We start from the raw sequence: 25,712 nt of genomic DNA, 5'->3' as shown, positions 1-25,712 counted from the left end.
GCTTTATCCTGCAACAGGGTTATCCCTGAAACATGGCATCCAAACACCTTGCAAAACACCCAAAATGCATTCCCTAGCCTTGCTCTCTAGCCAACCCAGGGAGAAGGTCTTGAATGTAGTGGGTGTCTAGTATGTAAAGTGGAGACATGAAGGATGCTAAAAATGATGCCCAGCCAAGCTGGGATTTGCTTCTACTCCCAGCTAGAAACATGCCTGTATTACAGGAAAGAAAAAAAAATCCCCTGTGTAATGAAGAACTCTTCTAGAGAGCTGTAATGTGTCAGCAGCGGATTGGATTTTATTACCACGATGCAATGGCACAAGCTTCGCCTCTCTCGCTCTCTGCCAGCTGCTCCCACCACGCCGCTCGGCCGGGGGGGCCGCGGTGCAGGCGGGTGCGCAGCCCGGCCCTGCCTCCGCCGGGATCCCCTCGGCTGCAGCATTGAGATGCAGCGCCTGGCGGGACTGCATCACTGCTAGAGGAGATCCCAGCGCAGAGCCTCCCTCGCCGTCCTCCCCGCGCCGCGCCGCCCCGGCAGCGCCTCCGGCAGAGACTTGGGGGCCAGGTAGGAGCGAGCCGCTGCCTCCCCTCCGCTGGGAACGGCCAAAGGACCTTTACTAGGAGGCTAATAGCCGGTGGGATCTCGGTACCTAGCTAGGGAGCCAGAGGGACAGGGAGAGGCTCTCTGCAAAGAATAAACCAGGAGGAAGATGCTGCTGAAAATGAGGGAGCCCGAGGGCACAGGCTCTGTGTCAGCAGGATGAATTGATGGGAACTGTCAGGGACTCGTTATTTTAATGAGATTGGAGGTGTCGGAGCAGTTATGGGCAACGGGGTGATTCAGACCAATGCTGTTACGCTGCCTGGCTAAAAGAGAGGGCAAGCGAGCTGCTATATTGTGCATTTTAGCTGGGACTGAGGCATTTTTTAAAGGAGCTCTCACGGTGCGTGTCCGGGTGGCGGTGGGCTGGGGGTGGAGAAGGAGAAGGTGTTTGCAGGAGGCAGGGGCTGCTGTGCACGCAGGGGAGGTGTGTGCCGCCGTGTCGGTGTTTGCGTCCGGAGGAGCTGTGTGGGTGTGCATGCACCCGTGCACGCCCTGGCCCCGCTCGCCCATGTGCTTACTGCACTGCCGGCGTGTATTTTAATTGTCCTCCCATCGCCATCCTCAGTCTCGGGGAGATGTTAAGTGGAGCTAAAACTAAGAACTGCAGTTAGTCATCTGTACGAGGAAGGGCTAAATGAAGCCACAGAGAGAAAGGAATGATTTTGAGAGCTACCCAAGCTGCCTGAATTGAGGCTGTAGTGGGACATGGGTTTTCTGGTGCTCCTAGGACTGGTGAGAAAAGTTCCTGTGCATATGTGCATGCATCTGTGTATTCCCTGTAACGCGTCCAGACATACATATCTCCGGGTGCCATTTTTGTGTCAGAGGATGACTATCGTTCAAGAGATTTTCATTACATGTGTGAGACTGCAGTAATATAATCCTTTATGCTGAGATCCTGTTGAAAACGATAGGGAGGAATTGGATCCATAAGAAGGTTACTTGCCATGGATGACCTTGCCTCAGGAAAAAACAAGTAACAACCCTGTGATTATTATGTGCAGGTGAGGAGGACTGCAGTGCTCTCTGTGTGCTAAGGGGAACCTGGCTGTCTTTAGATCAGGTGCTTTTAAGCACAGTACTAGAGCTTAGAGGTGTCTGCGGCTGTGGAGAGTTTAGGCAGAAATTACTGGCAGGATGAGAGTAAGTTGTGTGTCTGACATGGCATGAAAATTGCTGTTTCACAACTTTTCAGGCTCCCCAGTATTATCACGTGGGGGAATAGGGAGCAAAAAGGTTAATTCTCTGGTTTGGTTAGCCAGATGTTGAGTATAGAATAATGTTGCACTGGTCATCTCAGGGTGAAAGCACTGAGCCACATGGCTGCTTCTGATTTGGAAATACACCTTAGCGCCCCTGCCATAAATGACATGCAGCCCTAGCACTTCATTCTGTGGGATGCTCCTCCTTATAGTCAGATTGTCCTGTCCCATAGGACAATCTGGAGGAAGGACTGTGAGAGGAGGAAGCCATTCAGAGCTTCTTCAGAGCCCTCTTCCACCCTTCAACAGAAAGAGGAAGGGAGTATTTCCCTCTCCTGTGGGAGATCTGCTATGGGCTGTAGTCACCTGCATGGAGGCCCTGGGTCTCATGAGCTCCATGAGGTCCTAGTTAGATCCTGATGTCTCTCCTCCTCTTTTGGGCCATGCTGGGAAAGGCATGTCCACTGGTATTAGATGAACGCAGCTGCAGATCAGATCTGCAATGACACCTTTGGTTTTCCTGACACAACTGTGCAAACACAGTGTGAGTGCTTGGGGGACTCTATGGGGACACCATGGGATTTTTCACATTTGTTATTTTTCAAGTCCATGACTGCACTTCCAGAAGGTGATGCCCAGGCCCTGACAAGCAGTCAGTTTTAGAGAGACCATCCACATACACGAGGCTGCCTGGCTGCCTTTAGGGGAGCACCCAGCTGTGCACTTACAGGTGGGTGAGCCACATCAGAGCTTGGTGTGAGAACACAAGTCCATCTCCAGCTCAGCTCCCTGAATACACAGTTGTCAGATATCAGTGTCTTTCCTTCAGAAATGTCCCAGAATATCGATGGGTGAAAATAACATATCTACATCATGATGCAGAACCCTCTGGACTGAGCAAGCTGGGTGGGAAGGGCTGATGAGCCCCGTGTCCCCTGGCGGCTGCTCTCTCTTTGCCTGGCTTTGATGCTCTAGTAGAGTCCCCCAAGCACTCACACTATGTTTGCACAGTTGTGTCAGGAAAACCAAAGGTAGAGTAATAGCATATGACCTGGTATTTGATACAGAGGGTACACGGATTTAGTTTCAAAGCAAGAATTGATCTGGTCTGTATCTGCAGGGAAAAAGGCATCATGCTGACGAAGTGTTCCTTTCTTGCCCGTAATATCCTCTGAGTGGTGAGCATTGCTTTTGCTGAAATGAAGCAGGAGGGATGAAAAAGGCAGAAAAGTCCCCCATGATCTGCGGTGATGCTGTCCAGCCTGTAAAGTGCACTGTGGGACACGACTTGGTGAGGCAGGGCTGGTTTTTGAGGTACAGTGTGTATTCAGTGCAGCATGAGTCAGGCTCCCTCCCTTTTCTGTGCTAAATTCCAGCCCCCCGACACCCTCTCAGCTGCTCACAGCCGCCGTGGATGGCCCTGCGCTGGCCTTGCTACAAAATCCCAGGGACGCTAGCAGTCCTGCTGCGGAAGCCAAAGAAAATCTGCTTCATGCACCGTCAGGTCTCCAAATTAATTTTCCAGCTCGTGAGCTGAACCTCTAAAAGCATTCTCTTCTGAAAAGATTATGGAATTACTCCCTATGCTAATGAGCGCTTTAATGTTATGGTGACTAAAAATCCCCGAAGGAAAAAAGAAGGGAGCTATAACAGCCAAATAAAGACACTGTATGAAAAGGGAGCCTGAGGTGCCTGTGTCCAACCTTAAGTGTCAGGGGAAGAGGAGAGGAGGAACATGAATGAGGTGCACTTTGGAAAATGAGAGAAGGGTAAGGAGAAAAATATGCTCTGCAAGGAGGCTATAGACCAAGCAGTCGAGCCGTCAGTAGTACCTTCAGCAGCCCCCAACTTTGTCCCTCTTTCTGTGAGGGGCAAGCAGGGAAGGTAACACACCAGCTATTTCTTTCCCTTCTCAGTAACTATCTGGCAAATATCCGTCCTGATGGCAGTAGAGGATAACTCGGAGCCTGCTCATCGCTAGGAGAGCAGCGAGGTCAGGTTGCAGCATCAGGTGGTGATGCTGAGCCTCCTGGGGTGGCTGTGGCCATCGCAGCGGCCTGCAGTAGGGTGATCAGAGCACAGCACTGCCCTTCCATGATCCTGACACATTGCTGTCACACATTTCAATATCCCCTAGTTAGGGACCATGATACTAGCCCCCAAATATGCAGAAAAACAGTATCTGGCCTAACCCCATCTGAAGAGTTTGGCTGTTGCTAGGGAGAAAATGCACTTCTGGGAGAAGTCTGCCACCATCCCATCGACTTTCGCAGAACTAGTCTTGCCACTGCTTTGCTGGCCCCAGTTTCTTGCACTGTAAATCCATGGGTTACAACAGGCTTCTCCCAGGCTTGAGAGGGAGCAGAGCTAACCCCTGTGCAGGGATGGAAAAGCAGTGCAAGGACCTGTCTCTGTGCTACAGGAGCTGAAGTACAAAGGGAGGGCCAGTCTATATTTAGGGAAGGGCTCTGTTCAGCATGGGTAATCCTCTTTCCCTGAATTATCCAGCCTGGGGATTAGACTGCTTTAACCTCCTCACCAGGCCTCCCTGCTCCCTCCAGGCACTGCAGAGCAGCCTGGCTCCATGGGGGCAGGAGGGGGCATGGCTGGAGGGAGGGAGGAGGTGTGGGGCAGGTTGCTGATGACTCATTTTGCTGCTGTCGGGCTTGCAAAGCACTGCGAGAGGTTGCCAAAGGCCCAGGCACAGAGTGACACACGAGTGACGTGCCGCGCAGAAGGGAACGTTAAGGCGTTCCAATTAGGAGAGAACATGGATCTTCATAAATAATTGCAGAGATGAATGAGCGCAGCAGCAGTCAGGAGGAGGGACAAGAGACCCAAAGCAGCAATCTCCCAAAGCATAATATCCTTGTTAGACTTTTTCAAGTGGTTCCTTTAATCAGAAGAAGGGAAGCTTCTTGATTTGCAGCTGGTACATCTCAGAAGATACTTCTAACCTGCTTGGGCTGACTCCAGAAGTGAAATTCTGGGGATGCAAGTCAGGTCCATCTGTTGGGAGTGTGAATGAATCACTGTCAATACTCCATTAAAATTTTGAAGGGAGGCCAATATCACAGCTCAGGGCAACGGGTGTGTGTGGGGGGGAATGGGATGGGAAGAGGGAGGCAGACTGGACTGCACCCAAAACTCGGTATTCTTCTCAAGTGGGATAAGTGCCTATACACAGAGAGGGCAGACTTCTGTCCTTTATCTAGTGCACAGCTGTTATAAAGCAGAAGCCCTGTCACCAATCTCACCATGGAGACTTCAGTGCACCAAAGAGAAGACGTTTTTATCACCCCTATATGTGGTCCTTGGGGAGAAGCTCTTGGGGGAAAGGATGAGAAATGCCCTGCAGTGCTGTGTCCGGCCCTTGGCTGGAACACCTCGTTCTCAGGGAGGCCAAATGGGCTCTTCCTCCCAGTGCTGAAGGCAGAGGAAAAGATGGATCTGCTTCCAAAACAGGAGCACAGTCCTTGTCTGGGAGATGCTGAGACAATTGTCAGTGCTTTTCTGTATCTGGATTTGTGCTGGGGCCTTTGTTTCACCTCCCTGACCTCTAGAAATTAGAAGCCATCTGACAGCTAGTATGGTTTGCCTTCACTTTCACCCATCTTTCTAGATTTTCACTCAGAAACCACTGCAGGTTTTGATTTCCTCAATTCCCTTTGCATTTTCCTGCTGGCTGGAGGTCTTTTCACCTTGTCGCGGAGCAGTGTGTTCACATCCCTCTCAGTGCTCACCCTGTGGACCCTCGCAATATAGCTGCCATCCTCCAGACCACCCTTGTCTGGTAGGGTCTGCTCATGGGGGAGCGAAGTGTGCCATTATTTTTCCTGCATTTAAATCAGTGCATTCTACTCTCTGCTGCTTATCCTTTGTCACGTAAATAGGGATTTAGACCCTATTGTATTTTCTCATCCTCAGAAACAAAGTGAAAGCTGTTTGGCATTCCTGCTTTTCCCCACATCATCTAAAGGATGTCGCTTAAATGAGCAGGGAATAAGTGACTGGGATGTGTAGTCATGGTCAGGAAGGGAAACACCTTGGCTAGTCCTGCAGCACCAGCTTTGCTCAGGCAGACAGGCAGAGTCAGTGCAACCCTGACTTGCTTCTGTGTGTGAGGTTAGAGCCAGAAATCAACGGAGAAAGCCAGCGTGGGAGAGAGGGACCAAGGAAGGGAAAGACCATGGAAAATCGTTGCCTTTAATCTGAGCTAGTGTCTTTCCTCCGTGTGCTGAACATCCTCAATTTCCTGTTTAACTTAAAGTCAACACATCTGTCACGTTAGCATCTCCCGCCGCCCGGTTCCCCCGAGCCACCCCCCTCCATCTGCTCTCCCTTGCCGCCTCCAGCCGCCCCGTGCTCCTCGTGCGCGGCGCTGGCGGGGGGGTGGGTGCGTGTGTGTTTGCTGCGGCCGGATGGACTTTTCCATTGCTCGTGCTTCAGTACCTGGGTGCGTTTGCAGCGGGATGATCGGCTCGGCTTGCAGAGCTTTTACTCCTAATCTCCGGCGTGTGACATCCTAGCAGAAAGGGGCGACCGCTTTCAGGAGCCGCTCCGAGGGCTAGAAGGAGGGGAAGAGACTGGTGAATGGCTGTGATGAAATATTTCCTAGTTCTGGTAAGAGATGCTTTTCTCTCTGGTCCCTTTCTGGGCAGTCAGTTGGGATGTAAGGGCAACAGGGCTTAACAGGGTAAAAGGCAAAGCGAGGGGAGCTGAAAAAGAGACAGAAAAAAAAGCAGTGAAGTCAGTTTGATTTATACTGAAGCTTTTCGAGGGGCCAGTCCTCATCAAAGCAATTTAATGGGTATTAGTGAGCGGTTGGGAGCTGAGCAGATCAGGCAATGAGTGTGCCTAGGCAAACAGAGCAGCTTTAACTCACATCGCTCAGCTTCATCACCCACTTTGCAGGTTTTTCTCCACACTGTTTCCAGTCTGGCCTGGGTTACGTTCAGAGTGCGCAGCCAAAATCGGCGGTGTGCTCCCTGGGGTGGCCCTGGCTGGGCAGCTGTGGGAAAGCTGCTGTTTCTGGCCCGTGCTGTTTGCCGCAGGAGTTTTGGAAGGGTGTTCGTGGATTCTCGCCTCTCGGCTGATGAATAAAGCCCTTCAACTTTTCTAGGCAATAAACATTCTCCATTGTGAAATCTAACTGCATTATTCCCTGAAACGAGTCCCCCGGGCACTGCGAATAACTCAAACATATAGAGGGGCAGATAAAGACGCTTGGAAGGACGAGAGTCAGGCTGGACCACACGCTGCTTGAACCGTGAGCTATCTTAGTCATGGGATAGGCTTCTGCTGAGTGTGAGGTTTGTGAGATGGTTTCACTCACAGGACTTGCAAAACGGGCCAAAGGTGTCCTGCTTCTCATTGCAGTGATGACAAAGCAGTTATAGCAGGGATGAATCTGGGGCCCCTTGTTTAAAGAGCAACAGCAGTACAAAACCTAAGAGCAGCCTTAGCAACCTGGCTGTACTGAATCCACAAAGGTCTGTACAGAATGTACCTTTGGTGACATAAAAGAAAGGAAAAATACAGCGATGAAGCCTCAGCAATTTTGCTGATAGGTATAAAGTTGTGACCTTCTTGACAGACCTCTATTCCACCATGAAACTGGTGCTTTGATCCAGTAGTTCCTAAGATTATTTAGTGAGAGGAAGCTTTTGAAAATATTCGGTTTGGTGATACCAATACAAATTCTTCCTGAATTCTGGACAGGCAGAGTTAAAAACTACTCCTGGAGAAAACTGCAGAGATGATTTGTTTATAAAAATGCTCCTTTTCTGAAGTACACATGCAGAAACCTCCACTTGCTACAGAGTCACACATTTCCTCGTCCTTGTTGTTGTTAGATACAGTGATGCTTGCAGTGGGGTGCTCCAGCTGTAGTGCTGACACCAGAGCAGCATTGGGGTTTAAAGCATCAGTTACACTAAGTCTGAGGTTAAAGACCCTCCTCTCCCAAGCAGCAAATTTGGACTTGGAATTTTGTTTCACATGTGTTTCAGGGTGACAATCTTTTGTACACAATCTCTGTCTTGTGAACGGTAAGTGAAGTAAACACAGGAAAGTGGAAGGGGATTTGTATGTCTCCGAATAGCAGCACTGTGCAAGGAAGAGAGGGTGCAGGAACCCCTGAATTTGTTGATCAACCCTGAGGGTTGATACTTGCATCTGGGAGAAAACCTTAGAGAGGACAACCTTTGCTTCCTCTAACCAAAACACAGGGTTTGCTTCCAGTGGTTGAAAATCCTCCCTCTGTCTGCTGGAAACACACTTTTGAGCACCAGAGATTTCCATAAATTGTTTTGCTTGATGAATTACATTCTAAAACCTGAAGGAATGTTGATGCCAGAGTATCTTTGCTATCTGCTGTGCATCTGTGTGCACTTTGCTTTTCTCCCAGGTTCGATGTGAGCTGTTGGCCAGGGGTAACTGCTTTCCAAGTCCCTGCTGCAGTGCTGTATTGAAAGGTGAATTTCCCCTGCTGTAATTAATGAATCTGTAATATTTGCAAAGAGAAAATAATCATTCCCATCTCTGGAAATTTTGGAACAACCGCCAAAGTGAAATTGTAGGGCCAAATGAATATTACAGTATGCTAGACGTATAGCATCCCCAAGATATTTCCTGAGAAGTGCTGATTTCAGATTAAGGAGGTGAAGGACAGATCCAAAAGTCTTTGTCTCTGGATGGAAACAGAATTGAATGCACTACAGAATTAATGAATGTCATGTCCTCTGCTTAAACATTAGTCCTTTCTTATGGACATCTTGATTATAAGGGATGAATTTCCCTTGTGAAAAATGCACTTGGTAAGGGCAGGGACTCATATGAGGTCCTAAATGAAGAATACTCCAGACCACTCCGGTGAAGACCATTAGCATCAGTGTCATTATCTCTTCAAGATGAAGTATCAAGGTAATCAAGGAAGTGGAAAATGAACTTTTCCTAGCCAGGAAAACTTCTACATTATTTGATTGAAATTGGAATCCAGTCACCTCATTCTTGTTTCTCCAGATTTTTCTTGCCACATCTGCTAAATTATCACCAGCTATTTGCGTTTTAAATGAGGGCTTCCTCCCGCACAACCCATCTGCTCAGCCTGTTTGTTCTTCCAGTGCAGTCACGATTTTGTGATCATGTTTATGTCAGTAGAAGCATACTGGTGTTGGGAGCAGAAGAAAGAGGGGCCCCAAGGTGGCCTTACAGCTTCTCTTGATGGGGATGAATTAAAAAGGAAGGCTGGGTTGAAAGAAGGGAAGAACCTCTCATGAAAGTGAATTAAACCAGGGCAAAGGAGTCAGGAAGTTCAGGCCACTTTAAGATAAATCTTCTCTTTTTCTAGTACGATCCTAGTGAACACTTACAATTACACACCAGACACTTACCTCTGTCTGAGATGAACTAGCTCACCTGTGCGTGTTCTGGGTTGCCTTAGTGCCAGGGAAGAAAAAGAAATTAAGGGTTGTCTTGCTTGAAGGTTGGGTGAAAGGTGAGAGCACTTTACAATATTTATGTCCGCCTCATTAAAGTGGAGAGGCTACTGGTTTTCAAAGTTGTCTTCTGCTCGCCTTGGTGTGACAAATCTGGGCATATGCCTATAGACACGGAGGGATATGGTAGAGGTCCACGAAGTTGTGAGTGACATGAAGAGACTGAGTAGGGCTGACTGTTTACGATCCCTTCCAGCAACAGCAAAAGGAACTCAGAGAAACCGGGTACAGATCCAAGATGCCTCAACCTGCCTCCTCAAATGTGAGGCAGTTCTGGCCACTAATATAAATTAATCTCTAAATAATAAGCACTGCTATGACTAACATGGCTATGTAGCTTACAGACAGGAACTGCCCTGTGTGCAGTGAGCTTAAGTCTATCCGTGCCCCTTAAACAGATAAGATAGAGAGATCTGCCAGCACTTTGTAAGGCTCCCCCTGAGAAGAGAAACACAGGACATGCTGAGTTGCACCCGGCTGTATTTTCTTATCCCCTCTTTTATGTGATGGGAGCTGTAGCCAGCTGCTTTGACACGCAGTGCTGTGAGCAATAAGAAACAGGAATGACCAAATTCTCCTTCTCTTCAGAAAAGAGGGGAAGCAGAATGGAGGAGGGCCCCAGGGAGAGATGAAGTAATGTGTGGGAGCAGGATACCTTCCACTGCCCCACAGCCCTGAGAGCAGGAAGGCAATGCCTGTAAACTGTGTGCATCTCAGGGTGGAGGACTGCCAGGGATTTAGGGTCACAACATAGCCTAGCTTGGCTTATTTGACAGCCACTCATGCCTGGTGCCCATTTTGTATAATGAGAAAGATGGATGATTTATCTCCAGCCGATACCTTCCCAAGGAAACTGAGAAAGAGACTTGCAAGGCTGAGGGTGGGCTTCCCTTGCTGAGAGATGAAGAAAAAGACAAGTGTCAGCCTTCTTGTCCTTAGCTCAAAAATCACTTTAAGGCTCTGAGGTGACTAACAACTAACCCTGCACAACAGTTGCCTTTCAGCTATAAGGACCCAAAGTGCTTTATCTAACTAGGATCTCATTTTGCCCTATCTGCCTGCTTAGAGATCAGCCACCTGTGCCCAAAAGCAGCTGTCTCCTGTGTGGAGCAGAGCATCCAGGGGAGCAGAAAGCACTGTATGCACCCGTGGAGATGCTAAAAAGAACAGAAAAGAGTACATGACCCCTAAAGCAGTACATTTGACTGAAGAATCTGCTTATGATGATCCATGTGTGGGCACAGCCATGCAAGAGCTTCTGCTTTCTCTTGCTTCATGGTCACTGTCCTCCTGCTAAAGGGAGAGACCCAACACTTTTGCATGAAGACAGCAGCAGGCCTGGCTCTGGGCGGGTTCCTACAAGAGATGCTGGACGACTGTGTGACAGCTGCTTCTTGATGAATCAGTGTTTCCAGTTAAACTCAAAGTTTTGCTCTGATTCATGGCAGCTCTTGTGGGAGATGAGCTTGGAGGAAGCTGGAATTCATCTGCTTTTGACTGGGTGATGGATGGATTCCTTCAAGCTCTGGTTCCCACCGTGCTGGGGGCACAGCAGCTGCCTCCCTCGCCTCAGTTCCTCTCGAGCTGACAGTGGATGAGACCGTGAGCAGATGTCCTTGGGAAGAAGGTATGGCCGTGGCTTTTCCACCCAGGAGGGCCCTGGCCACCATTGCAACACTGAGAGTTTCCCAGCCCTGAGTCTGTCCTGAAGATGATCTCTGCCAGGTGCTTGTTTGTTTTGCAAAATGTGAGAGGGTGAGGAAAAACCCTGCAGGAGCTTTTGACCGTAGGGAAAGTGCTATGGTAGGCAGTCTGCTCCTCTGTGTGTGATGTGTGTGTTTTACACCCCTCCTACTGCTGGGAACTGATCTCCTGTTCTGCAATGAAGAGCTGAATGCAGGTCCTCTGCCAAGACATGGGTTGCTAAAGCCAGATCTTGGGGACTACTCCTACCACAACCTCTCCAAGCACAACCCCTCCATCCAGCAGAAGAAAACCTGCCTCAACTGCAGGAGATTTCTCTTGCCCTTGAGGACAGGTGGTCAGACTGCTGCAGATTTGCCAGCTTTAACTGCTCTAATTATTGCAGCTTACAGGTTTCCAACCTCCTGAACTCACACCTGGCTCCTGGTTGAGGTTGGGGCTCCCACTGCACTCCTAGTATATCCCAGGGCAAAACCCTCGTGTAGGTGGTGGCAAGGGATTCTTTGAGGAACCCCATTTATGGAGCAGCCCTACAAAGCAGTGGTGGTCTTCAACAAAGCCCAGTGACATTTTGCTTTGTAGCTGCCATCCTCTTTGGGCACGTTCCATGAGGGATTAGCACAGCCACAGAGTATGACTTCAGGGACAGATTGAATTGGATGCATCCATAGTCATGACTGGGGAGCAGTGAGGTTTGAGGGGCCAAGAACGTAAGTCTGCAAAAATACCTCCTCTCCTGCTGTGCTTGGCACAGCGGGTCTGTCGCTCTGGGCACTAATGCTAACGGATAAAAGCTCCCTTAGATTTACAAGCCATCCCTAGGTGTGCGGATCCTGATTTTACTTCCAGGGCTGTAAATCCAGTAAAATAAGCAAAATTCCTCTGGATTTATACCAGAATAACAGATATATGGGCTATTATGAGGGCTATAGGATTCCCTGTATGCTGGGCCTCTAAGCACAGGGTGCTCTTTGTCTTGTTAGATGAGAGGGAGGAAGAGGAAGGGGGGAATTTGGGCTTCATGGCTGCTTTGTGCTAGGAGCTGGGGCCCAAAACCACACAAGTGGTGTGGTTTTTTTTTCCCCAAATGCCTGCAGCAACAGGGAATTGATTCTCAAATGCTTTCAGCCCATACGAGCAAGGAAATCTGTCCACAATTCCTCTCTCCTACTGCCACCGAAATTTGAAGTGGGCACCAGGGAGATCAGCCCCTTCTGGGGAGGGTACCTTCATCTTCCTGGAGCCCACATCACATACATTTATAGCCCAAATGGGGCCAGCTCTGCATATATATTTTAACAAGACTGTCATTGCTGGGATCTAGTCTGCTTTAATTAAGAACAGTTGTAGATGGAGAGTTAAATGATTTATACGCAGACCCAGATTGAGAAATCCCAGTGGTTTCCTCGCTGGGTGTTTAGCTGCTGTTGGCAGCAGAGCCTTTTCCTTTGAGATACAGCCCCAAAGGTTGCATGGCTCCTGCAGATGCTTCGGCGAGCAAAGGCTGGTTGTGACCAGTGTGGGAAGAGCGTGGAGCCCATTTCCAGAGGGGCCAGGGGGTGTGTGACAAATCCTGCCGTTGCCTCTGCCATTAATTAGCTGTCCTCGTGACCGTGGGAAGGCTCTCGCATCTCATCTCCCTTGGGAGAACAGGAGATGCCTTCTGCGTTTGCAGAGCCTGAGAGTGGCAAATCAGAGCGGAGTAATTGCAATGAATCTTGTATTTATTATTTATCATTAATTGAATGTGCTTTTGGCGCTTTTTCTTCTTTTAGATAAGAATGTTTAGTGTTGGTTATTAGGATCTATTTTATGATACCAGCAAGATATGATCTTTTGTTCCTCGCAGCTCAGACACTGTGCAGTGTTATAGATGCTGCTTTTGTGCAGCTGCGTCTGGTGTGAAAGCAAGCAGGTGCCTGGCAGCCTGGGTGCCTCCAGCCCGGCGTTTCCAGTGAGAAGGGAAGGAGAAGCAAAGCCTTGCTGGACTGTCCGCTGGCCCCTTTAACCCCTCTGATACATGCAGAACAGGTTCTAAGGGAATGCAGAAAGATTAGGAAAAGCCTCAAGTTGTTGCACACCCCAAGTTCTGCGAAGCCACGCATTCGCCTGTAGCCACGATTTACACCCTGCCTGCCTTAAAACCAGAAAGAGGTAGGAGAGAGCTCAAGTCCTGCTGACTTATGATTACAGGGTGCTGAGCGCAGCCATTTCCCAGCTGCCAGTAGGGAAGAAAGTCAGATTTACACCTGGGAGGCAGCTGAGAAGCCGGAAGACAGGAATGAAAAACAAAGGGGCTTCAAAGAGCTGCAAGAGCTGTTCGCAAGCTGCCAGGCTGGAGCGGCCAGGGCTCCCGTTCGGCGCTCTGCCGCAGCGAGCCTGCAAAGGGCGAGCGTGCCCGCCCCGGAGAGCGGCTCCGCGAGCTCGGGCGCCCGCCTCCCCCTCGCCTGCTCCGCACGAGGCAGCTGCCAGCCGGTACCGGCTGTCTCAGGCCATACAGCTGATTAAATATTGACAGGGTTTGGGTTGCTGTTGCTTGAAAGCTTCTGTCTGGATGAAAATGAAGTTATGTGAGGACAAGTTTGTGCTGGCGCAAATAGTCTCTGCTTAACCAGGGCTGACCGTACACACACCAAAAATAGGTTGGTGGTTTTTAACGTAAAGGCACTGTTGGGATGTGGGTTGAGGTTACTGTTTTTCCTACTCGGAGCCTAGGTGCTGGGGGGCTCAAGGTGTTGCAGATGAGGGTCAGGCTGAATTATCAGGGAGACCCGGAGGCATTCGAAGGCTGTAGTGGGTGCTCAAAGGCAAGTCATGATGGGAGCCAAAGCTCGAGGTCTGGGCGTTCGCACAAGAGCCTGGCTGCAGGCTGCAGCCAAATTCGCCTCCCACGCAGCAGCCGAGAGAGAGGGATGGAGATGCAGGCAGAGGGGGGGGGGAGAAGGGATTTACTGTGGGTTATAGGATTAGGTGGACACAGGAGGCGAGTTGGGATTAGGGTAGGGGCCAAAAGGGGAGGGAGGGAGAGGTAAAAAAGGGCTGAAGTTTCTGGGAGGCTGCGGACAAACACAAGGACAGCTCTATAGAGAACTGGGCACCACAGACCTGAAGAAATGAAGGCGTGTAAAAGGGTGTTCAGGGTGGACAACTTCCCTGGGCCCTGGGTGGAGGAAGAAAGTCCTTAACTGACTAGCAGGATATCCAAATTTCAGAGACAGAGAAGAAGAGTTGCTTTCAGATGGAAAGAGAAAAACTGACTGTCACTTCTGCTCTCCTACCAGACCTAACGTTGCAAGCACAGCTTTGTAGGGGACACAGAGGGGATGCTGTGGGCATTTTCCAGCCTGTCAGTTGTGCGTGGCCTGGAGCCTCCTGAGATTTATGGCTCGCTGCCTTCCCCACGGAGTCCCAAAGGGGCAAATGCTCTTGGTCCCCATCAGAGGGTACTAGAAATTCCCCATCCCCTGCCTGGGCTTTCAGATATCCCTGGTACTGGAGCCATCCAGCTTCGGCGATTCAGGTGGGATACATCTCCCACCTGGAAGCCCATGGAGGTCCCCAAATCACTAGTGACACCCATTCATACTTTCCTAGATTTATACAAAATTGCTCCTTTTTCTGCTTCCAGTTCCACTGAGGATGCAGTGGTTGTGGACTCTTGGTGGCCCTGCAAATGTATTGCGGGGAATATTACAGCAGGGAGTGCTCAGCCTGGGACTTTCAATCACTTTGAGAAATCAAAGAAGCCACATTTGCCTTGGAAAAGAAGGTTCCCTTTGTTGTCCGAGTGTCCAAAATAGATGTTCAGATCTTCTGCCCTGTGTTCAAAGGAAAACTTTGGAAAAATCCCTCTGATCTTGGTTAAGGATAAATATATCCAGAGGATAGTTATCTGCCTGATTTTAATGTATTCTGCCAAGATTCTGGGTAGTCTGGAATCAAAGTACCAGGCAACTCAGCAGGCAGAAGACAGGCCATCCAGCCTGGGAGGAAAAGAGCAAGCATGCCAATGACTTGCATGGCATATTTGAAGCTGCTGGTCCCGCTGGGTCGTGTAGAGGGAAGACAGTTCTGGCAGAAAAGGGTTCTCACAGAGGTAGTGTTTCCATAGGTTCTACAGGGGGAATTTAGTTTGGATGAATGTCCTTTCATTGGACTGCGTTGTTTTTAATATATAATTGGCATTGAGAATTGGTTTCCTGTTTCTTACATCTGTAAATTCAGTCAGATCTGCTGTATTAAAATAATGCTTATAGAGTTTGATGGTAGCATCCTGCAGCAAGGAGGCCTGTAAGCAATGCCTGTGAGTAAATATACAAGCAAAGCTTTGTTTACTCACAGCCCAAGTGCCAATAAACAGTATTTGCTCTAAAGTTCACCAAGCCCACCAAGAAAGTGTGCAGGAAGAAGGGAGCATATCTATCTTTCTTGTTCAGATTAAGGTGGTAAGTCCTCAGCAGAATTTGCTGTTCCCTACACATTTTCATTATTCTTCAGAGCCAATTAAGAAATCCTGAAACTCAATTTCAAAAATTACATTAACCAGCTCAGCTTATACTAGCCATTGATCAGTTCCTAAGTGTTTTTTAATGGTGTTACATGGTCATCGGTAATCATACTTGATTAGAAGAACATAGACAGAACAGGGCTGATGGATAGATTCTCAGCTGATCAAATTGGGATTAGTCTACAGCCCTGAGGCTCTGATCCATAACATATTTAAAACCAAATTAAAAATCCAGGCTGATGTTATTAGAATGTGATGTGTGTTCAAGGTGAAAGTCATTTGATATGATTTTGGCATCTTTTTTTCTTCTTTCAGACTGTTTAGTGTAGCTGTTCAGTTTCAATTACTTTTTCCTATTTTTTATAAAATTGTTGTTGTCTTTGCATTGGGAAGTATTCCATCTGGAAGACTTCCAAAACAAAATGCTTTCTTTGACATTTAAAAATCAAAATCCTGAAACAGATTTTTATTCCTATTAGATTTTGATAAGCCATTTGATTAAAAATGATCCAGAATTTTCAGCTCCAAATAGTACACTGTTGACTGCAGGACCTGATAGTAATTTTTCCATTCCTAAGGGAATTATTTAATTAACTGTTTGTTTGTTTTTTTTCATGCCTGCTATGAAATAATACTATGATTTTGGCAGGCTCATAAGTGTATGATGTAAGAAAGAAAAAACAATCTGTTAAATCAGTGCTACATGAGTGGGAAATAATGCCGGGTCCTCCAACCCTCAAAAAGTTGCAAACAAGATGCCTGGGCCAACAGTTCAGCTTGTTACATGGACGTTTCACAGGGACCAAACCTCCTGTGCATCTTCCTTGCTCGTGACTAGCCGAATGAGAGGACTTTCATCTTTTGCTGCTTCAGGACCTGTAGGATGGTGGCTTAGGGCAGAAGCTGTGCAAATCCTACTGCTCTCCCTGGAAGGAGCTCTTAACTCCGGTGGAGACCTCCAGCTCTCTCTCCAGCTACCATTGCACATGAATGCTAAGACAGCCTGTTTTCTTGTTCTGATAGAGCATGTATAGATGTAGCTCAGCTTCTTTGTTGCTTTCATTCCTCCTCCCGTTCAGCTTAATGTGCGTGGGAGGGAGTCATTAGGGAGGGATATCCCCCTGGATGGAAAAAGTTGTTGCAGAGGGGCTGCCACAGGAGCTTTGAGAGCGACAGTGCGGGGCCTGGCTGTGGAGGGACCCGAAGGGACGTGGTGGGGGCCTCGGTCTGCCGTGCACCCGCAGAGGGGCCACCTTCCAGCCACGGAGCTGGTGAGTGCTGCAGAGGCCTTTGAACAGCAAATGAGCAGCTTCTCACTCCTGCCTTTACGCCGGCGAGTGGGAGAGGGTACTGGCAGCTGGGGGATTTCTGCCTGGTGGGGTTACAGGGGATAACAGAGCTGCTTCTGTAATTAACTCTGGCGGCTGCTGCTGAGTTAATTAGTGGTAGACTCCAGGATGCTGGAACAAAGGTATTACTAATTTGACCATGAATGCAGCCTGGAGCTGGGAAGATTTGGGGCAAATTTTGCTCCCACCATTAGCAAAATTCAGTTTCAAGGTCTGTTTCAAAATGGATGTTTGAGCAGGAAATGCCACGGCTGTTTCCATTGCTTGGCCGTGTGAGATTTCAGCATGGAGCCTTCCTACAGGGCTTTATTTTGCATCCATCTGGCCCCGTTTGCTCACATTTGGACCGCCATGTGCTGGCTGGAGGTGGTCATTCTGACTTCATCTCCCCACCAGGAGAGGGAACCTTGCCCACTCCAAGCGGGGGAGGTCAGAATAAGCATGAGGCTGAGAGGCCCCTGAAAGGTGGGCAGAAATAATTCATTTAACGTGGTTGGAAAAGCAAATTCAAAGCAAATAAAGGCAGAGATCTCTCAGGATCCAGCTCATATGCAAAGGACAGAAGGGATCCATGAGGCCTTTTAGTAATCTCACAGGGAGTAAACATTCAGGCTTACAAGAAAGAGCATCCAAGTGAGCATGTCTTTCCCTTCAGCTGGAAAAGAGACGTAAACTAATGTTCATTACAATAGCAGCCGTTTAGCCATTGGCTTGTCTCCACAGGAAGGTCTGTACATCAGTTACTGTTTGTTTCCTGCCTGTTCCAGGTAGACAGATGTTTTCTTTGGAGGCGCTATGAAGGCTGTAAATGGTTTGGATCTGGGTATTGCGTCCATGCAGCATCTGCTTTCATCAAATGCTCTTTCAGAAGGACATTGGAGATGATGATCCTCTGAGTGGGTGGAGGAAAAAAAAGTGGAGTGAAAAGGAAGCGAGAATGTAAAAGGGAATTGCTTTGTGTCACACCAGCGTGTGCCTATCTGGATGGGTCTCTGCCCATTCAGTTACTAGGCAGCCTTCGGCATGGAGGAGGATTTTCTTATCTGGCATTTGCCGAGTCAAGTGTGTGTATCAAAGTTTACTGCACGAGCCTTTTCTGCATCCTTATGCAAAACATTTCTTGCTTGAAGATGGAGCCAATATTTGTGCATGTATTTATCCAGTTCTAAGGAGCCTGCCTAGCTCCTATCTATATTTCATGAACCTCAGCTCTCCCTGAGGCTTGCCACACTCTGCTCTGTCTGCAACGAGTGGCCCCTCAATCGCAAAAGCAATGACAACTCAAAAATGCATGAACAGATGAAGCTGCTTGGATTTACCTCCCCGACAGCTTTGGCCTTATCCCCTTAATGCTGGGTGGCATCTGGATGATCTTGCAGAACCCGCCAGCAGTCAGACACCCATGGGTAGCCAGTCGGTGGGTGCTCTACCTACCTGCCATTAGGCTGAGCTAGAAAACAAGCTGTTCCCACCCTGAATGCAGGTACAACCCACCTTGTGCCATGGTCTGGTGTCTTTTCCATCTTTTATTCATAGGATGGTTGAAGCAAGGCTTGTTATGGCTTCTTGCTCAGCTGTACAGTCAGCATGGGGCTCGTATTTACGGGGCACTTCCTAGCAGTTTGTCGTCTGATTTTCAGCAACCTCAATGATGGGTTTTCTCTGTTTTCCCCTGGGATTGTGTCCTTCAGCCCCAGAGCTTTTGCTGTCAGGAAGCTTTGTCTAAACTTCAGCCTCAGTCTGTATTTCAGGCTCTCACATCTGCTGCAAGTGCCCCAGCAGCAGACCAAGGTGATTTCTCATTTGCTGTAAACAAGAATAGATCAGCAGGAACGTAGCACTCCAGCTCAATCCCCTGGTATCTGTCACGGCAAGGCTTACTCCCCCACATAAACCCCCACATAAAACCAGCTCTGTTTGAGAAGTAGACAGGATTTTTTTGACTCGCTGATTGCTTAGAAACTTTCTTTTTATTCCCAACTGGAATGTCTTCCTGGCCAGTTCACACACTGCTTTATTCATGTGTTCACATTGGATTAAGTAGCATTTTTTCCTCCTTTTTCTCTTCCACTGCTCTTAGTGCAGCTGGGTCCAGCAGGACTGTATGGACAGTCAATTTGTACCACCAAATGAGGCCAATGTATTAATGGCCCCATGTCTTTCTGGAGAACAGGTTCACTCCCTCTGATCAAAGAATTTTCATCCAAACATTTTATTCAAACAGTCTGTTCTTGACAAATTGGGAATGTTTGAGATGAAAATGTTCCTTTTTGTCAATGCAGAGGTGTTTTAATTGAAAAGGACTTAACCTATCGCAGAATTCTGAATCTTTGGGAAAAGCTTGACAAATCTCAAAGAAAAATATTGACTTATATGAAGAAAAGGTTTATTTGCATCATTTTCTATAGAAAACTAGACTATTTTCTGACCTTTTCTCCCTGCTTTATCTACCTGAATGAAGCAAGCAAGCAAGAAGGAGAAAACACTTCAGAGTCTTTTTTTAACATTCAAGGTTATTCCGCTAGTTTCAGTAGGTTGCCTGTTTGCTGGGCTCTCTTAGTCAGAATCATGTGGAAGAAATAATGTCCGTTTATATCAGCAGAGCTGTATTTTTAGAAAGGATACAGAATATAGAGATAAGGTTGTGTTTTTTAAAGTAATCTGTGGGCTTTCTAATGGTGCTCACCTTTTTTGCTTGTTTTGAATTTACTTTAGGTTTGAGATATTGTGGGTCTTGACTGGTATTTGAACCCAACTGGGTGAACGTGGTTGCTTTATATTGCTTTTATTGTGAAAAGAACAAATGACACATCAGAGGTAAATCTTCAGCCATTTATAGTGCAGCATGATATTCTTCCAGTTGGGATCGAGCCAAAGGAATAATAATGTTTATCTATGCAATGCATATCTATGAAATCTGCAGCTCTCATTGCTCTGGGATTCAAACCCTGGTGATTTTATGACTGCTAATAACCATTGTAATTAGGAACCTAATTAAATATCGTATGATCTTACCATTCACAGACAGTCAATCAGCTCAGGGAGCTGCTTTGGATTCTCCATCTCTTGCTTCATATGCAGTCTTATCGGGCAAGTGAAGCATGGATGTTTTTTATCATCCTTTGAAGTACCAAGTACTGGTCATCAGTAGCCTAGGGCTCAGGGAGAGACAGGCGAGCAGCATGATCCAGCATGGCTAACTAACAAATTCCTAAAAATTATATCGAATGTGCTTAAAAAAAAAACCACATGGAATGACTGAACTAGAAAGGAACCAGGAAGGGCAGGAAAGCTTTGCTGTCTTCCAGCAGAGAAAGTCAGCAGTGTCTCAGCCATCTGTAACAGCACAGCAGGCAATTTGTCAGGCTAGCGTTAAAATGACTGTGAGATGGATCTAATCTGTGGCTAGGGGGAGGTGCTGAGGGTGCTGTACGTAAGGATCAGTAGTTTTGCCTCCACCAGGCAGCCAGGGTTACTCTACCAGAAAAAAAATCAGCGCTGCTCACGAGCCAAGTGAGCTCTCTCCATGATGTCATGCTGCAGGGGAACCCCTCCGCTGCAGAGACCTGCGGCCAGAGCTTCCCTGCTGCAAGGCAGACTAGATGGGAGAAGTGTAAAGAAGACTCAGGGAAAAATTCCTGGCCATACTGTGGGCTGTGTGACCTTGGATGGGCTTCCAGGGAGAGATGGACACCCAGAATGGCACTGGGCAGAAATGGGTGCAAGTCCAGGGGAGCAGTACTGGGGCAGCCTTGCGCTTATGGTGGGCAAACATCAGGGGGGAACTTGGGTTCCACTGTGTTTTGCAATCCATGGTACTGGGCAGCATATGTACTGGTGTCCCGTGTCTGACTGCAGTGGAGTTTCCTCTGATTTTATAATAGTCTGACACATAGGAGCAGAGTGGGGATCCTCTTAAAAAAATGTTTTCTCAGCTTCAAACAAGTCAAAAGGCTCTTTTCTATAAAAGCAGGTGAAGTTATTTCCCAGAGAAAAGACTTGCTGTGCATTGCTGTAAACAGGAAAAGTCTGCAGTCTTCTCAAGTTCTCACTTCTTTGGATATCCTAACTTTTTTGGTAGTTAAATAGATTGTCAGTTGGAGGGTACAGACATACGAAACGTAGCAACAAATCGATCTGTGAATCCACAGCATGGGAGAACCAGAAGGCTGGAGTATATTCAGAGGCATGTCTAACCTGCAGTCTGCTCTGCCTGAGTGGAAGGAAAAGTTCTTTGAAAGTGGGCAGCACTGTATGGTGTTGTCTGTCCTGCTCCCTAAAGCAAATGTTGAGGGCATGGAGCCAGGGGACATTGTAGCAAAAAAGGAAAGGGTTCTGCTCAGTCTCAGCATATGAAATCAAAACCCTACATCGAATTCTGGGAACAAAAATTAATCTACTCTGTGCAGCTGTTGCAGAACAGAGATCTCTTGCAGAGCCTAGATTTACACCAACCTTGGAATGAGTCTTGGTGAAAACAGCTGGACAGACACTCAGGAAACAGTTAAAGCTGTCACTGTCATTTTCTCAGGTAAAGCTGAGATGTGAACATCCATGGGCTCACATTTTCCCCTTTTCAAGAAGTCCCCAAACTCAGACTCTAAATTTAGATCTTAGAGGTTAGGACTTTGCAGTGCTTCCACAAAATATTTTCCAGTGACAGTCTGATGGCTGTGAACCTGAACCCATCTCTTTGGCTCCATCTCCTGCAGGAGTAGGTCAGAGTGTGGGTGAGCAATTGCTGATGCAATTGCAAGATCTCTGGCCAGGTACCTTGGGGAAGGACCAGCTTGGAGTGCCTTCCCAGCAGCCCACGGCTGGAGCAGAGGAGATGCTCTTCCTAAGACCCAACCTCCTTTACCAGTACAACAAATGCCATTTGCAGCAAGCCCTGGATTTATGGGGCATGTGTTGTGTTGGGGAAGAATTGTGACATGCGGCCTGTGAGCATCTCCACTAAAGGCCATGGGCCAGCCCCAGAGGAAAGTTTGGGCACCAGCATGGCAGAGTTGGAGGTCTGGGCAGGACCTAGCCCCAGTCATGGTTTATTAGTAATGATGGGAGCCTCCACTCTCCAATGCATGTCTGACCCTCAGATCCTCCATGAGGAAGCAAGAAATGTGTTTCACTCAGAAATAAAAGCTCCTTCCACAGACCAGTTTCAAAACGCATCTCATCTCAATCACAGCAGCAAACCCATTTACTGCTGAGTAGAGGCAGACTGTGCTTGGCCCTCTTCCAGCACTGAGCTCAAAACACAACCGACATGTCAATGCGTTTTGCTCACTGCTCTAAGCTCATCAGCTAGATCCATTTGTGGTTCACATATACACAGGAATTACAGATACTACTAGGAGCTATCCTTGCTCCATATTCATTACCTACATTTCTCATATTTGTGCCTTGCAGCAGAGCTAAAAACTGAATTTAGTGCTCAAGCAAAGCACCAACTTTACAGGTTTTCAAACTTTCTTCTACAGCACAGGTATACCAGTTTCCACACACAGCAACCTTTCAGGTGCTGTCCAGCCAAGATACAGCATTGTCAGCCTCTGTTCCCAAGCATCTCAGCATATTTGGGAAGTAGGAATCAGTCATTCCCATTTTAAAAAATATGGACAGAGACAGTGGTCACACAGAGCCTTATAGAAACTCTGTTGCAGAGAAAGACCATTATATATAAAAAGAACATTATATATAAAAAGTCCTAAATTGGTCTGTTAATCATGGGCCCATATTCCTCTTCCTACCATTACTTTTTTCCAGGTATCTCTTGCAAACAAGAGGGGACTCACCAGACCTTGCCCTTTCTTCATGGCCTGTGGTGAGGGGATCTGCTACTGCAGTCTTGACACTGTGGTTTTCAGTGCTCTGGCTGCTTATCCCTGAGCAACCAAAATGATTTTGCAGCCGCCAGCAGATTTTGCCCAGGTTGCTATAGTGCCATCAAAGAGCAGTCATTTCCCCCAGCCAGTCTGGTTTAGACTAAAGGCTTTATGTCCACTCACTGTCTGCAGGCTGTTCCCTGGATCCCCTTCAAGTGGGTCTGATATTACTTCTGATCATCGTCTCCTTCCTGCCACTTGCTTCACCTGTGATATTTTATCATCCTCCTCCTGAAGTGTCACCACAGTCATCTGCTTTAAAATATTCATTTTCCCCTTGAAATTTCCCAAATAATTCCCCCCAGCCTCATCATCTAAAGGACATCTTTTCTCACACTCCAGTGCTGGGCTGCTTTCTCCTTGTTTATCATCCAAGATTCATGCTTTTACTGAAAGAATTTATTTTATCTTAGACCTACTCAGGATGTGACAGACTGTATTTCTCTCTTCCCTTTCAGGACTAAAAGCCACTTAGTCTGACAGCACTGTCTCTGGAGTCATTTCTGTGTGAATAGTCCCAATTTAGCTGGTCAAGGGGATGCCATTTTACAGCCTTTCTGTTATTGCTACCCAGGATCTACCACGCAGGCAGCTCTGCAGCCCAGGGTCCCCTCTCTGACAGTGGGCAGCAGCAGACACAACCAAGAAACTCCTCAGCAGACAGTTACAGAATAACCTACACCAGGGTGAAGTTCTCCCATTGATGTTTGGCTGACGTCTTGAAGCAGAAGAGCTTATTCCTCCTAGGAGAAAAAGCGACTGTCTAGTCAAATGAAGCTGAACGTTCCCCTTCCCCTCAGACACATTGGTCCCTGCTATCAGTCCTGCTGCGGCCTTGGCTGTTATGTGAGGAGTTCCCCAGGTTAGTGCATAGGCAGGGATTTCCCTGTGTGGCATTTCAATCTCTTGCCTTTCCAATATCCTGAATGTCCCTTTGTCTCTTGTTTTGAGATAGCAAATAAGTCCATCTCATTTACTGTCTTAGGACAAAGAGACAATATTTCTTCTTTTCTTCCCTATGGCAGTAAATACCTTTCACGTGACAGAGCAAGCCTGAAAACAGAGCCCACACAAGGGATAAGGAAGGCTGATGCTGCATGGGGACTTCCTACCAAGCTCGCCGTCTTTGCAAGCCTTCCCTTCTGCCTGACGAGGGCACACAGCTTTGGCAGCTGCCAGAGCTGCCTGCCCATATGTGACTTCTTGACCCAGCCTCGGGAAGGACAAGTGCTGCACCACCTTGCAGAAGTGCTGCCAGCTGACTTGGGGTTGAAGTGAAGAATGAAAACTGAGCTTTGCACAGTGGTGCAGGACGTGATCTCTAAAGCTAGGTGGGGAGGAGTAGTATCAGCAGTAGGAGTAAGTGCGAGTAATACATTTCGAGATGCACTGGGCTGCACACTGTGATGGATTCAGGAGTTCCTCCCTGAGCACTGGGAGAAAATTAAAGCTGTTCCCACTCACTTGCTCATCGTAAGCCAGGTGGCTTATGCCATTGTAGGGAGCAATGGCAGCAGATACACCCAAAGCCTGAATCCTGGCAAGCAGACCCTACCATGCTTTTCAAGAGCAGCTTTCCATGCTCTTTACAGCCTGTTGTGCCCGGCTCTGTGGTACACAGAACACGGCTGTCTCTCCTAAATCTCGAGACTGGCAAAATGACAGTCAAAACAACGACAGTCAAAACGGCCCTGAGAAGCCAGGGCCGGTTTGATCTCAGCACATCAGGACGTTGACTGGAAGCTGGATATTACACTGACGGAGGAGTGAAATCCTTGAGAAGGGCCAAATGCAGCTACCCACCACCACCCCACAAAGCGCCTGCCAAAAGAAAAGCCCTGCTCCAGCTGAGGTTTACAGGGGCATGAAGGGGAAGTCAACCAGTGCCAAATAACTTTTGCTAATTAGAAGTGGAGGCCAGGCGACTGTGTGTGTGCCTGCTGGAGAGGCACAGCGGGCCGTTGGCCTCAAGCCCGGTCTCTCAGTGACATGCCGCAGAGCACATAGTGACGGCGGCAGTGGGAGACGCTGTATCACTGACTCCCACAAGAGAGGAAGATGCTGAGTTCCTCCATGGTAGCTGCTTAAATCTTGCTAAGGGATATATTCTTCCATGAAGCTTGCTCCTAGGAGTTCACAGCTGGAATTTCTCCTTTACAGCCCCTCTGCAGGCTTGAGCTGGATTGAAAATACTGGGCTTTGGGACGGGGGTAGAGGAGTCCCCTCATTTCAGCACCTAGCAAAAGGGGCAAGCTCAGCCAAGAGACGGTGAGGATGGGTCCCCAGGCCACGCTCTCCCTGTACGACGACTGGAGAATGCCAGTGTAGCTAGTTTGGCTGGTTCACGTCAATCTCAACTCAAAAGGCAAAAATTTTCTGCTTGACTCCCCTCTGCATCATTAGACTATGATAAGAACAGTGAAGATTTGGGAGAACCTGTCTTCAGTTCAGAAGTAATCAAACCTGCTATCAATAACAACTCTTTTAACATAATTAATTACAGTTAATTTAAACTCAGTTAATAACAACTCAATCCTGTTTTTGTTACCCTGGAAAGAGCTGACACTTTCCCTCACTGTGTTTCCTAGCAGTTATTTAGAAAAATTTTCTAATAAAATGAGATTGCCTGAAGGACTTGGTCCTGTCCTGAATCCTAGACTCGGTCACTCTATTAGTCACTCTGCTCTGTTCTTTCTTTGAAGCAAACAGTTTGGGCCTGTAAGATCATTTCCAGTCACCTTTGCAGCCTACAAAGACGGCTGAGAAGCTGAGAATTGTCTCTCTCCTCTGTGTGGTCTGGCTGCCAGCATTTCAGGACGTGAAACAGGCCTGTATTTTAGTATTTCTTGACTAATATTAAGAGAACAAGGACACATGAGGACATCATCTCTAGAGATGAGGGCTATCATGTATGAACAGTCAGAAGGAGTCTGACTGCAGTGTTCCCAGGGACTCCAGAGT

At 47.8% G+C, this 25,712-nt stretch overlaps 1 protein-coding gene across 2 annotated transcripts in view; it reads left to right on the top strand.

Moving 5' to 3' along the window:
* The first annotated feature begins 492 nt into the window (after window positions 1-492).
* SV2B (synaptic vesicle glycoprotein 2B) overlaps window positions 493-25,712 on the top strand; it is a 73,840-nt gene continuing 48,620 nt past the window's right edge. The window contains exon 1 of one of the 2 annotated variants that reach the window (XM_026104368.2): window positions 493-566. The gene's annotated coding sequence lies outside the window, so the exon portion shown is untranslated. Of the gene's footprint in view, window positions 567-6,238; window positions 6,431-25,712 lie in introns of those variants that run through there. The other variant, XM_064517207.1, reaches the window with a different exon arrangement.

This window comes from Dromaius novaehollandiae, chromosome 10 (assembly GCF_036370855.1).
Source record: "Dromaius novaehollandiae isolate bDroNov1 chromosome 10, bDroNov1.hap1, whole genome shotgun sequence".
Classification (NCBI taxonomy): Eukaryota; Metazoa; Chordata; class Aves; order Casuariiformes; family Dromaiidae; genus Dromaius; species Dromaius novaehollandiae.
The sequence above is the reverse complement of the archived record's forward strand: the minus strand, read 5'-3'. Positions and strand labels throughout refer to the sequence as shown.